This window comes from Panthera pardus, unplaced genomic scaffold (genome assembly GCF_024362965.1).
Source record: "Panthera pardus isolate Hobbes unplaced genomic scaffold, ASM2436296v1 HiC_scaffold_11, whole genome shotgun sequence".
NCBI lineage: Eukaryota > Metazoa > Chordata > Mammalia > Carnivora > Felidae > Panthera > Panthera pardus.
The window spans coordinates 77,041,860-77,058,609 of record NW_026526666.1 but is presented as its reverse complement, the minus strand read 5'-3'; the positions used below and the strand labels follow the sequence as shown (position 1 = coordinate 77,058,609).

The window sequence follows — 16,750 nt, the reverse complement described above, 5'->3', positions numbered from 1 at the left end:
AGCTCACCGCTGTTACAACACTAAAGACAGCTTGTTGTCACTATCTGTCATAGTCTCTCTTCCCTCCCAGACCGTGGGCTTCGGGGGCTCAGGGTCTGGGGCTCATGCATTTCTGTGTCACCAGGAACCAATTCCGTGCCTGACAAGCAGTTGGTATCTGATAAATGTCACTGACCACAGTGCTGAGGAAGGAGAGGAGAAGAAACCAGGACTAGGAAGACCCATTTAGGCGGCTGTCCCAATAGTGCTGGCAAGAAACGGTGAAGGCTTGGAGTACTGCTAAGGTGGTGTCAGGAGGGGAAGAAGAAAGACAGACTCCCCATGCCTAGAAAGACAGACTGGCCTCCTAAACGCTACATATCTCTTTCCAAAGTCGTAAGGACCTGGCATGACCTGAGCTTGCCTGCCCTGATTCTGGGCAAGAAGCACAAATACTCCAACCCTTAGTCCGAGGCTCAGTTGAGGAAGAGCTGGGGTCTGGCATAGCCTTGACCAAGGCCCCGGGATAGCTCTCTGTGGCTAGCCAAAGGCCTCCCCTTAAAGTCTTCTCTAGAGCCCAAGAAGGGCCCTGCTACGGCCTTTTGGTGGGCCAAGAGCGACCCCCAGTGCCCAGAAACTAGTCCAGTCAGCACCCCACTCCTCCTACCCCCCACCCCGGCAGGTTCTCTTTAAAGGGGAAGTCAGAACCATGCTGTGGAGCCTCTGCACGTAGCCCTGTGAAGACAGCCAGCAGCCCAGTAAGTGCCTGGAGAGCAAGGCTTCTGCAGTCAATGAGATCCCAGCAGACTGGGCTCACACAAGGAGCCGGGACCTCCTGCTGCCTCCCTCCCTCAGCATCTTCAACACCTTTGAGGCTGACCCAGCCTCTGTTGTCCTTTGGTGAATAAGAGCCTCCCACGGAATACCACCATTTTACCTTCCGAAAAACAAGCCAGCTCTGTCGCAAGCCACATGTGACCTGGGCATGGAAGGCTGGCTTTGCAGAGGCTGCTATAGGAGCTGTGCTGGCACAGTTACCCCAGAGCTGCAGGGGGTGGTGTATGTCAACCTCACCAGCAGGGAGTAGCTGGACCCTGGGCTCACACCAACACCACAGATGGGGCTACTGTCACAACCCCAAGGAAACAGGGAGGGAGGGAGGGCTCTGTGGACCCCAGCATCTCAGTCTGAATTTACCATTCAGCTCAGAACACAGAGCTTCCCTCACTGGGAAAACCCAACAAGGAAGGGAGTCATGGAAAAGAGGCCAATGATTAGCCCTGTGACTCCATTATATTCCCTCTCCCTCTCTCCCCAATCCCTCCCATTCCCCTTCCTCCTTCCTGGCTTTCCTTCCTCTCTCTGACTCAATAATTCTCAGATTCCATGGCCATTAGTTTCAAGTGTGGACTCCCCCCATTCTCTGTTTGTAAGGATATTTTGGTGCCGACTGAAGACAAGACTTCAGACAAGAAGCCAAAAAATTGGAAGGGGCCTTTCCATTCTGACAGTGCCATTGAGTTTGCCCTTTGTTCGCACTGTTTTAAGATGGGAGGGGAAGATCATTTGAAAGAAAGTCAAGGGATGGAGAGGTCTTGTTCTTCACGTTTTCAAAAGGCAAGGGAAACAAGCCCACCCACTGACACAAGACATATCCCTTCAGCAGACATTAACTAAGAGAGGCCACAAGGAAGAGCCAGGTAAGAACGCAGGTCCTCTGACCCCTAATCCAGCTCTTTCTCCAGCACCAGCCACAGAGCATTGGTCTTTAAGTCACCAAGTACAACAGCTGTTGAAGCCCAGCACATCCAACAAGGCTCTGCAATCCTGAATGAAGTCACTGCCCTTCAGGAAGGCCAGAAAGAACCTAAAGAATGATACCAATGCCTTTGTGTTGAGCAAAGGAAGAGCAGGGGGTGGACTGAAACCCCCCACACTGAGCGTGATCAGAAGGTTCAGAAGGGCCAGGAGCTCAATCCATAGTCACCAGGGAGATGCCCAAGAGAGACACAGTCTTCCTCTTTCTCGGCAGAGAAAGACCAGTTCTTGACTACTGTGTGTCTGTCCCAAGGGCATTCCTTCACTCCACACACACTTCTGATACTTCTGCTCACCAGATATGTGGGGCTTTTCCCCCACAACAACAAACAGGTCTCCGACACTGGCCGGGTGTCCTACAATTCAACTCCATCTGGACACTGTCTACCTGGAGAGAGTGTCAGACCCCACAGGGTAAAGGCTCAGTCCCACTGGCCTGTTCCCCCTGCCTTACCACATACACACTCCAGATACGAGCCCCGGTTATCCCATGTGCTTCTGACTAAGCAGCTATAGATCAGAGGCTCCAACGACCCCCCTCCTTTGGTTTGATTAATTTGCTAGAGCAGCTCGCAGGGAAACACTTACTTGCATTTACCAGTTTATTAAGCATATGATAAAGGACACCGATGAACAGCCAGATGAAGAGATACATAGGGCGAGGTCTGGGAGAGTCCTGAGTGCAGGAGCTTCTGTCCCTGTGGGGCTGGGGCGTGTACCTCGCAGTACTCCCAGAATTGGTGTGCTTGCCAGCATGGAAGCTCTCCAAACCCTGTTCTTTGGGAATTTTATGGCATGACCAATTACTAATTCCTCTCTGGACAGTAGGGGGCTGAAAATTCCAAGCTTCTAATCATGACTTGGTCTTTCTGGTGACCAGCCCCACCCAGGAGCCAACCAGGAGCCCACCCGGAGCTGCCTCATTAGAACAAAAGACTCTCCTAGTACCCTCATCCCTTAGGAAATTGCGAGGATTTGGGGAGCTGTGTAGCAGGAACCAGGGGCAGAGACCAATATATATATGTCTTTCTATTATCTCACAGGGGCCTTAGTAAAAGGCGACAGACAGCCCATCTTAGGTACTTGGGGGTTCCCTTTGACACTTGGAGGAATCAATTTAGAAACAACATTGAAACTGTTATCTTATGTATTTGGTGGTCAACAATTTGCAATTTATTATTCTAAATGGTCATACTAAATAGATTAGTTGCAAAGAAGAAATGAACTGAACACATCAAATAAGGCCATCTCCTTCAATGTTAAAATCTGTCCAAATGATTTAGATGAAGTTGTTTCTAGGAGCTTGCAAAACGAATCTAGAATATTCTGAGAACATCCTTAACCTTTGAGGTTGACAACTGGTCAGATAACTATGCCCTTTAATATAACATTCCTCAGTGTCCTAATTAATGACATAACTCTGAGCCTAATGATCCAGGAAGTCATTTCTGGCCTTCTTAACTCCATTCATTTCACAAATACCTATCGAATCACTATTCTGTGCCGGGTGCTGGGCTGGGTGCCAGGCATACACGGTGACTCAAGCAGACCCTGTCCCTGCCCTCAACCTGCAGCAAGGTGAAGGATACAGATAATAAAATTATCATACAATGTGATAGGTGGGGAGATCAAGGATGCTTTGAGAGTCCCACCAGAGGTACTTGGGCAAGTTCAGGTGATCCAAGAAGGCTTCTTGGAGTGGTTGACTTCTTTTTTTTTTTAAACGTGTATTTGTTTTTGAGAGGGAGATAGCACGAGTGGGGGAGGGGCAGAGAGACGGGGACAGAGGATCCGAAGCGGGTTTGGAGCCCAAAGCGGGGCTCGAACTCATGAGCCACAAGATCATGACCTGCACCAAAGTCAGATGCCCAACTGACTGAGCCACCCAGACGTCCCTGGAGTGGCTGACTTCTAATCTGGGACCCAGACGATGAATAGAGCTACCCAAGTTAAATAGTCAAAGGATAGAGATGGGGTGACCAGTGGAGAGGGCAGTAGGGAGACCGAATTCCAAGCAGAAGAAACAGCTTGGGCAAAGGACGGGAGTCTGTTGAGAGGATGAGACACACAAAAACTGAAAGTAGCTCAGAACAGCTGTGAAGTCACCCACACGAGGTGGAGAGGAGAGGCTTGCGAGAGTCGAAGCTGGGGAGGCAGGCAGGGGCCAGACCATGAAAATTCTTACAACATTCAGGTGTGTGAACTTCGGCGTGAAGGCAGAGCCCTAACCGAACCAAACCACAAATCACCTTGTGGAGGGTATAGTTCAATTTGGAATCTGTCCCCAAATGCCCTCTGAAGTCCCTACGGAAAGAAAATGTGCAATGTGAACAAATTAACCAAGTCAAATGGCCTCAAATGCAAAAAATGTGCATATTCTTTTGAAAGTGAGCGCCCAGGACAGGCACAGATGTGCGTCCCTGCACCGGGCTGCATTCCTAAGAACAAAGTAGGAGAAAAGCGCTTGTGGGTATGAGCCGTGGAGTCAAAGACACCCAGGGTTCAAAGGCTGGCTCTGCGAACTGTCAGCCTCCTGACTTTGGGAGTATTACCTCATGTCCTTGGGCCTCAGTTTCCTCATCTGCAAAATCAGGATAACCGCCCACCCACTCACACCTCCGGGACTTCTGCAAGGAGAAATGAAATAGCCAATGTAGAAATTTTAATACAGCGCCTGGTACATATGTGCTCCATATATAGGGTCCTGTTAGTTTTGAAATGTATGTTGTCCTGGACTATGGGTGCTAACTCTAGTCATGAGCCTTTGAGATTCAATAAAGAAGCAGAGGGTAAAGAAGAGATAGGGATAAAGAGAAGGGATAAAGAAGAGAGTCCAAAATGGTAGTTACAGAGTCCTCTCCAATTCTGCCTCATACGCAGGCCCTTATTTCCAGTCCTAAACGGTATGTCAGAGGGACCTGACATTGAAATTCTCTGTGCTCAATGCCTGGTATGTGACTTCCTGGGAAGGAGAGTCTTCCTGGGAGAAATCATCTGGGACCCAGGTACAGCACAGCACGGCAGTCCCACAAGCTTGGATGTGCTCTGGGGACCTCCAGCAGTGGCTTGTGAGAACATTATCATCAACTCAAAATTCGAGCCAGTGAATCTCCCTGAGAGGTTGTGGGAAGGGGGAGGGCATGGTGTGTGTGTGTGTGTGTGTGTGTGTGTGTGTGTGTGTGTGTGTCAGTTCCTAGGGCTGTTGTAACAAACTGCTACAAAACATAGTGGCTTAAAACAACAGAAAACCCTTCTCTGCTAGTTCTGGAGTTCAGAGATCCGAAATCAAGCCTAGGCAGGGCCACGCCCTCTCCGAAGGCTGGAGGGGAGAATCCTCCCTTGCCTGTTTGAGCTCCTGGGACTCCAGGCAGCCCTGGGCTGTGGCTGCATCGTGTGTCTCTATCTTCCCAGGGCCTTCTCCTCTTCACTTCCAGGATCTCTTCCCTCTGTCTCATATAAGGACACTTATTATTGGATTTAGAGCCCACCTGGATAGTATAAACTGATCTAATCTCAAGACCTTTAACTTAATTACATCTGAAAAGACCCTTTGCCGACAGAAATCCATGTTCGCTGGTTCCAGAGGACAAATCTTGTCCAGAGGACAAATCTTGTGAAGACCACCACTGAACCCAGTACGGTGGGCAGTGGGCGTGAATGGTGGTTCCCAACTCCCTTAGGCTTCTGTTCACTGCCAGCTGTTTCTCCCCAGATGGACACAGGGTGCACCCACAGAAACACAGGCACAGAGCCTTGCTCCTTTGCTGCTCTGCTTCCCAGACCTTCCCCTTGTGCAGCCCCCTGGTGCCCACCCTTCTGTCTCTCCTCTTTGCAAGAAGCACCTTGCAACAGGGTGTCGAGATGTCCCTTTCCCTAGGGTCCGTGGTTCTTCCACCCCAAACTGCATAGGCCACCAGGCTCCGGACAACTGTGCATCATTTCAAGAAGCCATTCGAAGATAGATACCTTTCTTTTCCCAAAGCCATTCTCACCTAGAAGGGCAGACAGGGGTCTCATTATTTGTGAGGATGAGAAAGATACAAACAAGGAAATATTAATTCAGGCAAAAGGTTCACTCTTTCTTTTTTATGTACAAATTATGCAACGTAATTGTTTTACGGTGATTAATATTATTTCAGGGGCCTAACAAACAGCATTTACAATGCAAATCTCCAGGCTGCAGAAAGGTACGGCAATCAGGAGGCGAGTGGTGGCTGCTGGATGCCATGAGGCTGGGCTGGAGTGAGTGGGAAAGGGTCACACGGCTTCCCTTCGAACACGGTGTCCAAAGTCACACAAGCCCACGGTGGCTTCTCCCTCTCCCCTCCCAGCAGAGGCTTCAGGAAGACTCTCCAAATCCGCTGAGCGTGCCTTCTGAGCATTATGGCAACGTCTCCACTTCCACTCTCCCTTCCTGAGGTTTCCCTTTAAAAAGTCACATGCTTTCACTCCTAACCAAGAGAAAGGCACATGACTAGCTGGTGGGAAGATGGGGTATTGGAAAATAACAACATGGGGAAATGTGTCAAAAATACCCATCTGTTCTAATCTATCCCCTCATTAATAACCTCACCTCCCCCCATTGAGGCAGAAAATGCAGGAGGCCTCCCACTGTGCTGTATCCACCCCCCCCCCATCTCCTGGTGCCATCTCAGTCGCGTGATCTCATGCTTTGATGTCCTTCGATTCCTTAAAAGTGTGATTAGCACACACTTTGCACACATGCAGCCGGTTTTAGTCGCTGTTCACCAGCGAGAACCCCCCAAGCTCGACACCAAGTGTCCTTGTGAGATGGTTGCTCTCTCTAACTCAGCTTCCCTGCGCAGAAGAGCTCCTGGTACCGGATGAAAAATCACCTGCTCAAACAGCACAAAACACATCCCAGGGAAACCTCCGTTGTCACTCTGGGATGCGATTTCTCCGTATAGCGTCGCTTGCAACGTCCTGTGTTATAAATGTATCAATTCAATAAGTGTGAAATTTTCTAGAGAGAGAAAAAAATCGTAGTGTGGCATCTACATGGCTGAATCGTTAATTTGTTAGAGCAACAATATCAGTGCAATGTTGCAACTGGTTTCCTTAGTAACATGTTCAAGGATATAGGAAAACATTTTGGGGTAATAAAATGTTCCCATTTGAATTTTGAATAAACTTTCACATGAGGTAAGGAAGTGATATTCTAAAAATAACAGATTAAGCAATCAATTAACTTATTCAGTTATTCCATGAAACTTTAAAGTATGCAAACGTTGTGCTTACTGGAAATACGACGGGTTACCCAGAATCGTGTCTGACTCTGCTGGTCAGTTAAATTTTGAAGAATTATTTGGACATGTTTTCCCGTTTAACACTCAGCAATGGATAGAAACAGCTCACCTGGGTATTCTAAAATGAAGAGAGTTTATTCTTAAGGGTCCAATAATAAAAAATAGATTACCTCCTTGGTGCTAGAATTCAGCAGCCCAGATTTCCAAATCATATTTTCTAGGGCAATGGTTTTCAAACTCCACCATGCATGAGAATCCCCTGGAGGACTTGTTAAAACAGATGGCAGGGCCCTACCAGTGCCTGTGATTCAGTAGCGCTGAGGTGGGACCTGAGAATCTGCATTTCTGACAAGTCTCCAGGCAGTACTGATGCCTCCCGTTCAGGGACCGCACTTTGAGAACCATGTTCTAGGGGAAGCCTGCAATGGATCACTCCAGGGGCCCCTGGGTGGCTCAGTCAGTTAAGCATCCGACTTCGGCTCAGGTCATGATCCCACCATTTGTGGGTTCGAGCCCCACGTTGGACTCTGTGCTGACAGCTTGGAGCCTGAAGCCTGCTTCAGATTCTTTGTCTCCCCCTCTCTCTACTCCTCCCTTGCTTGTGCTCTGTCTCTCTCTTTCTCTCTGTCAAAAATAAATAAACATTAAAAAAAAAAAGATAAATAAATAAAATGGATCACTCTGGTCCTGAACCACGAAATATATACCTTAACAATGAACAGATGATTTTCATATCACTCTAAGATAATCTGAATCCTAAAGCAACGTCACGGTCAGAACTTCTCTTTTCTTTTCTTATACATCGTTTATAAAAATCTTAAGGAGAAAGGTCCATTCTCCTGGAAGACAGAGAAATGCAGATGGACACAGAGGCTAATACCTCTAAAGAGGACAAGTCAGGAGCTGGGCCCCTCCCGGGATCAGGCCAACATCACACAGTGTGGAGCAGGGACCCTATTTGTAATCACCTCCATTCTTAGTGCTTAGCGGACAGCCACACATGAAGCAGGAGCTCCATAAATGTTGGCTAGATGTGCTTCCGTCCTTAAGGCCACAATCAGCGAGTACCTTGGTTTTGTTACGGATTTTCCTAAATGTATTCACAAAGTCATCGGTGACGGGGAAATGCTTAAATCACAGTCCTCGCCCTTTTGCTCCTGATATGATAATCCGGCTCTCCAGGTAGACAGTCAGCTTATAAAATGGATAGTGCCCTGGGCTGGAGTCAGGACATCTTGCTTCTGGTCCTGAATTTGCCCCAACTTGCCACTGACCTTGGGCTTTCTTTCCTCCATCCCCAGGAGGGTCAGACCGGCATTCTCTGACAATGCCTTCCAGCTCTGGTAATGCAGGAGTCAACCTTGTTTGGGTTTGGGTTTTTTGTTTTTGTTTTTGTTTTTGTTTTCCTCTTTCTGTACCAAATCAATTTCAGTCTGAGGTAAAGGAAATTCCCAAATTACTGTTTTGTATCTTGCGGAGGATTGCTTCCCACAGCTAATTTCTCAAGTTCAGTTTCCTTCCTCCAGAAGCTTGCTGTGTCCACATTTCAATTAATTGCCTATTGGCACACACCCGACTCCAAATATTTGTGCAGTTCCCGAGAAAGCCTCATTCAGCTAAGTACCTGATCGCATCAACCTGCTCTCTGGTTCCAACATCTCAGAATATCCAAGCGAGGAAATATGCAAATGCCAAAGTCACCCAGAGAGAATTCATCAGGGGAGGCAGTCATTGGAGGCAGAAAGAGAAGCTCAAATGAAAGATATTATCGCTCACTGGAGATGAAGGAAATCGGGGTGGGGGAAGGGAGGAAGTGGAGAATCTGGAGACTGGAGATGCTCGCACCTAACGGCACAGGATGCGGTGTCTTCAGAGAAGGGCTGAGCAGATCGGCAGAGTTACAAATACACTATGGCAGCACTTGTCTTAGAAGTTGCAGAAATGGGAGTGTTATTAGAGAGGCTACCCCAAGTCTCAGTGCCAAATAAATTCAGCGCTCCTACTTGCTGACAAACTCCTACCATTAGAATCACTCTTCAGTGTGTTTTATAACATTGCAAAATGGTTGGGATAGAGTGCTTGCTAACAAAAGTGGTAGAGGCAAAATTATAGCAACACAGGATCTCCGGTGCATCGGGAAAAAAAGACAGGAAAAATATTCCAATGCTGGCTTGCCTCTGGGTAGTGAGATCATCAACAAGTTTGTCCCCTACGTATATATTCTTTCACTTTCCAAGTTTTCTGCCATTGATAAGTACTGCTCTCCTGCTTGTAAGGTTAAGAAAAGAGAAAACCTTTTAAAAGTTGTTTGTCACAATAAGAATGCTTTGAAGGTAAGCCACTGACTTCAAAAAGCTCCTGGTAACATGCAAATCTGTCACTTAAAAGGGACTGTCCGTTAACTGCTTTGCATCGTTTGGTTTGTCGTCTTGGCCACTCTCATCCTAGAAAGCCAGATCAGGGCCAAGAAGCACTTTTCCTTCATCTGGCATCCTGTGAGCTTATACTGATCCAGGCACAGGATGGGCATTAAGTGTGGACCGAATTAATTGTACCAAAAACACAGAGCTGCAGATCTCAGAGGAAATGGAACCCAGGATGAGCTTTGAAAGAACAAGGGTGATCTGGAAAGGCTGGAGCAGAGTAAGCCCCAGGGGACGGTGTATTACAGGAGTCCCAGTGGAGAAGAAAACAGCATGAGGGTCTTAAGCATAGGCCTGAGGAGGAGAGCAGAGGCAAAACGGAGTGGGGTGGGGACCCCCCAGGGCCTAAACCCCCTTATAGCACAGCTTCACAGATAGCCAGCCCTGTCCTATGGCATAGTAGTAGCTCGACAGCTTTCGACGTTCTTCTGTTGAGCTCTGGTTTCACGGTTACTCCATTCATGGAGGCACCAATCGCAAAATGGCAGTTAAGTGAAGGAAAACATGCAAAGCTTCTTCAGAGTTGGCTGGGTCTGCCTCGCCTGGACCGAGGACGTGGTGCTGAGTGCTAAAGAAATCTCCAGGGAAATGCCAGTCACTTTAAAGTTTGAGCAGGAGCCCACAGCAAGACTAGGGGATGTAAGGAAGAAATAGGAGGCACAGCCAAGAAATCGAAGGACCCGGATGACAGAAGGACTTTGACAAAACATAGTGACACAATGTAGATGGGTTCATTGCCACCACACCTGTCCCCCCGCCCCCCTGCCCCAGGAAATGACTTATGTCAAGTAAATGGAAAAAATATTTCCCTGATTTTTCTCATTTGAGGCAAGCCACTTACGCATAAAATTATACCTGCTTATTTAATACATATTTATTGAGTGCCCACCATGTGTTAGGAGCTGAAAGTTGGTAATGAACAGAGCAGTACCCTGGCCTTGTGGAATGGGTGAGCTGGAAGGAACATTTACTCTCGAGTTTAGCAGCTGCCGTTTACCGATGAAGAGATCACAGCCCACTACAGGGAAGCGGTATGACCAAGAGCTAGTACATTTCCACCATCGCTGATTATCAGGAGGCTTTACGCCTTGTGACTTCTCGGGATTTCCCCTCCCTACCTGCAATGGTGAAAGTTCTTACCCGCCAGGGCTTGTTAAAATGTCACCTAAACTCCATGAAGCTTTTCCTATGCCTTCCTTTGGGTTCCCACTGTCCTCTCCGCCCCTGTAACAGCATTTGTCACAGTCTGCCTTGAACTTTCGTGAGTACACATCTGTCCCTCCGCTCCATTCGGAGCCCCCTGAAGGCAGAGATGACTTCCTACTCATCATACATTCTCAGCACCAGCTCGGCTGGAGGGAATAACATTTATGGAGGAGCCACCCAAACCTGGAAACTGTGGTAAATACTTTTTACACACTGTCACGTGTAATCCTCAAGATGGATATTTGATTTAAAGACGAGGAAACAGGGGCACTGGGTGGCTCAGTCGGTTAAGTGTCTAATTCTTGATTTCAGCTCAGGTCATGATCTCGCAGTTCATGGGTTCGAGCCCTATGTCGGGCTCTGTGCTGACAGCGTGGAGCCTACTTGGGATTCTCTCTCTCCCTCTCTCTCTGCACCTCCCCCTTCTCTATCTCTCTCAAAATAAATAAACTTAAAAAAAATTAATGTAATGATGAGGAAACAGACACTCGGAGAGCTTAGATAACTTGCTCAAAGTCACAAAGCCAAGTGAAGAAGCCACAATTCAGCCAGTTCTATCTAGCTCCAAAGCTAGAGCTCTCAGTATCTATCATCTATCTATCTATCTATCATCTTTCTATCTATCTATATTCTCTGCTCTGTAAACTCTGTAAACTCCATGAGGTCAAAGATGGTGCCTGTCCTATACATAGCACTCAGCACGGTATCTAACACTGCGGTATCCTGCTGGTCACATAGAACAACCCTGAGTCCATGTGGGAGGGACCTACACAAATGCGTGAGTACCACAAGGCCAGGGCAATTGGAGTCATCGTGGAGGCTGTCTACCAACAGAGGGCACCATGTAGAAAGTTGCTACTTAAACAGTTCTGCCGTTACCATGTTCAAGGGCAGAAGTGAAAATGAACTCACGGTAACCTTAAAGCAAAAAACAAACATAAAGTGAGCCCTCAGAAGACAAGGATATAATTTCCTAGAGATGCAGAACCATATGGGCAAGCAATAAAGCCAGGTAGGGGCTGGGAAAACGGCGATGCAACCAAGATCCACGGAAGAGCGGGGATGGGATGCTGGGACTATTGCAGTGGCAGGGTATGCAGAGGCACCCTTAGGAGAAGCCTGGCACACAGCGCAGGGCTGAGAAGACCCTCGCTGTTTAAATCCATTTCACTTCCTAATCCCTGAGCCAAATCCGCCAGGGGACTGCTTTCCTTCCAGTTTACTTCCAGCTCCTGTCCGTTCCCCACCTCTTCCCGGCCACTGCTCCCTGGCTTTCCCTCAGTTGCAAACACCAGATCGAGATTGTCCAAAGCTCCAGAGTAAACCAGAGAAGGCTCAGTGGGTCCACATTTCCATCGCCTTCTTCTAACTCCAGCCAAGAAATGACCACATGGAGAACACATCTGGGAGACTGGTAAAAAACACTGAGATAGTTTCCCACTGGGCCCCTTCGATATTTTTTTTAGTATCTACAAAAAGGAAAAAAAATCTACCTCTCCGTTTACCCGCTTTCTTTCGTTGTGGGCTGAGAGCTAGACAACACATGGACGTCCTCTGTGCACTACCTTCTGAGAAGCTCAGACCCAGTCGGAAGCTTGTGAGGCTCCTCGACTTGGGCCTTCCTTACAGGCAATGGGAGGGCTGGCTTCTCTTTCTGCTCCCCGTGGGGCCCAGCCCCGTGCTTAGAAAAGAACTCTCGGGAAGATTTGTGGGAGCTCAACATTTGAACACCTCAACCCCCACCCCCACAATTTCCAACCTTCCTTTTGCTTTTTTAAAAAAACCGTCCTGCGAGATCTGTGTTTTTAGTGTGACCTACCTCAAATCCTTTTTGTAGGCAGGCAGGGAATAAGTGAATAAATAAACAAGTAAGTGAAAACTGGACTCCCTCCTGCCTGGGGGTACTTGTGTAGGGCTTTATCAGCTCCACTTCCAGAAAATCCACCCTAACGGAGACTGAGCGAAGAAACAACAGTTTGGGAACTCAGCGGGTTCCTGGTGTTTTTTTTGTTTTTTTTTTTTTTTAACCTAGATAAGCCTGGGCGCCTCCAGTAAATTCCCCTTTGATTGGTATGTTTCATCAGTTGAACTGTAATTGGTGCAAACAGGTAATTTGGAGATTACAAGATTTATTCTTCTATAACAGTGATTACTGATTGCTAATGATAGTGCTGATTTTTAGGTGTTTAAAACCTTGACAGTTACAATACTCAAGTGATTTACTACAGTGTCTTAGAGATAGCCTCCTTCGGTTCCCTGAGGACAGAGTCTGTGTCCTCCATGAGCTCTGCCCAAAGACCCATGGGCGTGTGTGTGTGTGAATAAATGCTTATTAATATTAATATTATTATTAACAATAATAATGACTACAGACTATAAAGCCTTCATCCAGAATAGTGAGTCACTCAATCCACTTGTAATTTCATGGATTTTGAAGTGTATTCCTTCTCTTCCCAGTGCCTAATTCAATGAGGTGTTAGGATTATTAGCTCTAGAAATAATTGGCCTTAAAGGTACATCATAAAAGGCCGAAGTCATAAACCCTCCTCCCTGACATTTGGAGAGGCTCTAGTTTGGAGGCACTCAGAGGAGCCAGAACTACCCAGTAGCTGCCTTCTTGCCACCCCAGGGAAAGGAGCTAGACAAGGCTGCCCTGGCCGGGTGCCAGCTCAGGAGCCAGGCACCGCCTTTGGGCGCACTCCCTTGTTATCCCGTGTTAACAGGCCAGGCGCGAACATGTCAAAACACTGGCGTGTGAAGTGAATGGAAAGTGGCAGTGCCCAGACAGGAAAGTTGCCCTCCTCCACCCAGGGGGCCCTGCACGCAGGGTGTGGGCGCCCAGTCCTCCCAGGATTAAGCCTGGCACTCACACACTTGCCAGCAAGGAGCGCCGACGTGATAAACTCAGGCCGACTAACTCAGAAACATGTACCCAATTACCACTGGGTCGGGCCTTGTACCCAGCACATAATAGCAACTCCTCAGCCTCGGTATCTGTTCATTTTTCTTTTTTGTTGAGGCTGTAAGTGAGGAACTGCACATGCCACCCCCCATTTCCTGCTGCTGGGTCTTGACACGAGCTGTTCACTGCGTATGTGACACTGCACCTGTTAGGGCAAGGCCAGCTCAGAGCCACTTCCGTCCCTGCCTCTCCCTTCCTTCTCCTATCCATGCTGGGTAATGCCTCCCTTCTATCAAGTCCTATAAAATTCTGCTAGCACTCTGAAGGAGTGGGTGACCTTTCTCTGAGCAGTGCCAAGCATCTGGGCATGGGGTGCCCTCTAGTTTGCAAGAATACCAAAGAGTTTGGTGTCCTTCTGCACTCAGCCTACTGCCTCATGTGTAACCTGTGTTCCAGAAGGCTATCTGACACAAGCAAAAGCTTTCCTCTTGGTGGGTAGAGTCATACAACTTTAGAGCACTCAGTGCACCACTGAGGAAATCTGTCTGACCCCTTGACCTCAGGGAGGAAGAATCAAAGGCTTAAGTGGGTGGGGAGAGTCGCCCAAAGACTTTTGGTCAATGGTGATATACGACAGAAGATTTCTTAGCTAGAAAGTTCTAAGAAAGAGTTGCTTACAAGTAAACGAACAAACAAAAACTTCCTAGACCTTTGGCTCTCAGGAAAGAGCAGATCTTATGATTAAACCCAACATTCGTGGCCATTCAGGTGTCTGGCTATTTGTGGTGTGAACACAGGCACATCCCATATTCGAGGCCACAGTGAGAATCACTACACCAACCCTTACATGGCATTTTACAATATGCACATATGCCATATGGTCCTTCTAACAATTTTTAGTGTACTTGTTCCTACCATTTTCCCTAAAAGGAAACTCTGGTGAAAGGTTTTGCCCAAAGTCACACAGCACGTGGGAAAGCTAGGTCTTGACCCCAGAATTTTGATTTCAAGCCCCATATTTGTGTCTTTTGCCCCAAAGCTGCCCCTCTCAGCTCAACTCCATGGAAACAAAGTCTTAGTACCTCTCTTTGGCCTGTAGTTTCTGGAGACAGGTGCTTTTAAGCAGGTTTTATCTTTTACTTTCCTCATGTAACCCTACAACGTATCCATCAGATTGTTCCCATCCTGCTTTTAAAAGCCTCTGAAAGGCTGCATATATGAGGCTTTCTGGGGTGTCAACTGGAAATAGGGGACTGTGGTCTGGCCTGGATGACATCAATACCTTGCCCCTTAGGCCAAGTTCAAATCTGCCACAGTCTGTTCTTTCCTGAAGAATTGGGGAAGGTTTGCTCTTGCTAGGGGACCCTCCCATCACCATCAACATGAAGTTACAACATAATTAATCTCTACTTGAGACAGAAGAGAAACGCGGGAGTGTTTGGCCCGCTTCCCGTGGCTGACGCATCCCTCTCCCCTGAAGGAGAGAGGAACGAGGTTACAAACTAAACTGCTGGACTCAAGTTGGCTCCCCTAGCTTTTGTTACAGGAGGCATGATGATTTTGAAATAGAAAGAAGCAAATCCAGCTGTCAGCTGGAGTAGCTGTCAGGACAAACTCATACTAGTGAGCTCCTAAAGACTCTTCTAACATATCAGCCACATGGTCACTCTCTGGGGCTTTTCTGACTAGGATCAAGTCGGTATTTGACAATGCACTAAACCCCCGTCAAACAGGGGAAGTGGTGGGGACGAGGCCAGATTGTCGGTCCTTCTCACTCTTGTGAGGACCTATGGTCCTCACTGCTCCATGTTGACTTTGAGAACTTCATTTGGTCATTGCATAAGGCCAAGGTAAGTCTCTCTTACTTTCTGTCTCTCAAGGGCTTTGAGAACAGCAGAGTATTTTCCAGAGGATATGAAAGCAGAACCAGCCAGGAACGCAGATCATCGTTCTCTACAAAGCTTCACAGGTGGTTGCTCCCTTTCTGTATTAAAATCTACGGCTACCTTTTCTCTCTTCCGCCCTCCCCCACTGCAGAGGCTTTGATGCAATCATCAGCACCTCGACATGATTTTGAGCAATCCCCATTCACACGCACACCCAGAGTCTTGCTTAAATACAACATGAGTCATCATTTCACATTCATTACCAGCCATCTTCAAGGATCCCAAGAGAAGCTTGGTCTGATAGTCTCTAAGGTGAGGAGTCTGGGTTTGCTGATTACAAGTGAGAACCCGGTAGAACTTCCCAGATGAGCAGCTGGGCACCAGCTCAGTGAGTTCGTCCCCTAGCGTTGCTGCTGTGTGGTCTTGGGTATTCAAGAGCTCAGTTGCCAGAAACATGCACCAACCTCTGCCATCCTGGTGGCATGGAAGATCGAAGAGGGCTTTGGGCCAGATGACTTCATGAATTTCTTCCCCCTGCTCTGGCTGTTCTTTTCTGTGACATCATAACGATAGCAGTAGGTGGGCCCCTGGAGCTTATTCCAATTTGAAGGAAAAACTCTTAGGTGTGTGTTCTCCATTCTCCTTCTCCTCATCTTCCCTTCCTCCTTTCTAGCACTCACAAACCAGGGCTAGGTCAATGACACCCATCCAGACACAATATTCCCAGAGAAGACAGGCCAGGGGCCAATGGCCCATAAAGGCATCTTGAGGTATGCGGTGTGTCTTTTCTGCATCAGGGGAAACAGCCCTAGTGAGGACATGCCTTGGCAGAGAAGAGGAGGGACTCACATTGCAGATGTGGTATCTCTTTCAGCATCAAACGGTACCGGCAGGCACAGGCCCCAAACTCCAGACTCTGCTCATGTACTGAGCCAACCCCTTGAAGCCATGACAAATCCTCACAAAGCTTGGTGAGCTCACAAGCTAAAGCTGCCAACAGAACTACCCAGGGAGCCCATCCTAAGATGTCGGGGCCCAAGGTGGAAAGCTCCGGCTCTGTACACCCTCACCCTAGAGAATTTCTGCGGAGACTACGGAAGAAAGATGGGGCATATTTCTGGGGCCAATCAGAACCCCCTACTCTCCTCCCTGAGCAGACCACAGACCATCCCACAGGATTGCACAGGGGTGTAGAGGGGCACAGGAGGGCACTGAATGCCCTCAGTGACCTAGTTCCACCCCTCCCTCCCCCCACCTGTCCAGTGATTC

The 16,750-nt window shown here is 48.0% G+C and overlaps 1 long non-coding RNA gene across 1 annotated transcript; it reads right to left on the bottom strand.

Moving 5' to 3' along the window:
• Nucleotides 1-5,855: 5,855 nt before the first annotated feature.
• LOC109255514 (uncharacterized) lies at nt 5,856-16,422 on the bottom strand. The gene is made up of 3 exons (XR_002075268.2): nt 15,745-16,422; nt 6,654-6,741; nt 5,856-6,248 (listed from the first exon to the last, which is right to left on the bottom strand). It is a non-coding gene; the product is annotated as an uncharacterized LOC109255514 (long non-coding RNA).
• Between the last annotated feature and the right edge of the window lie 328 nt (nt 16,423-16,750).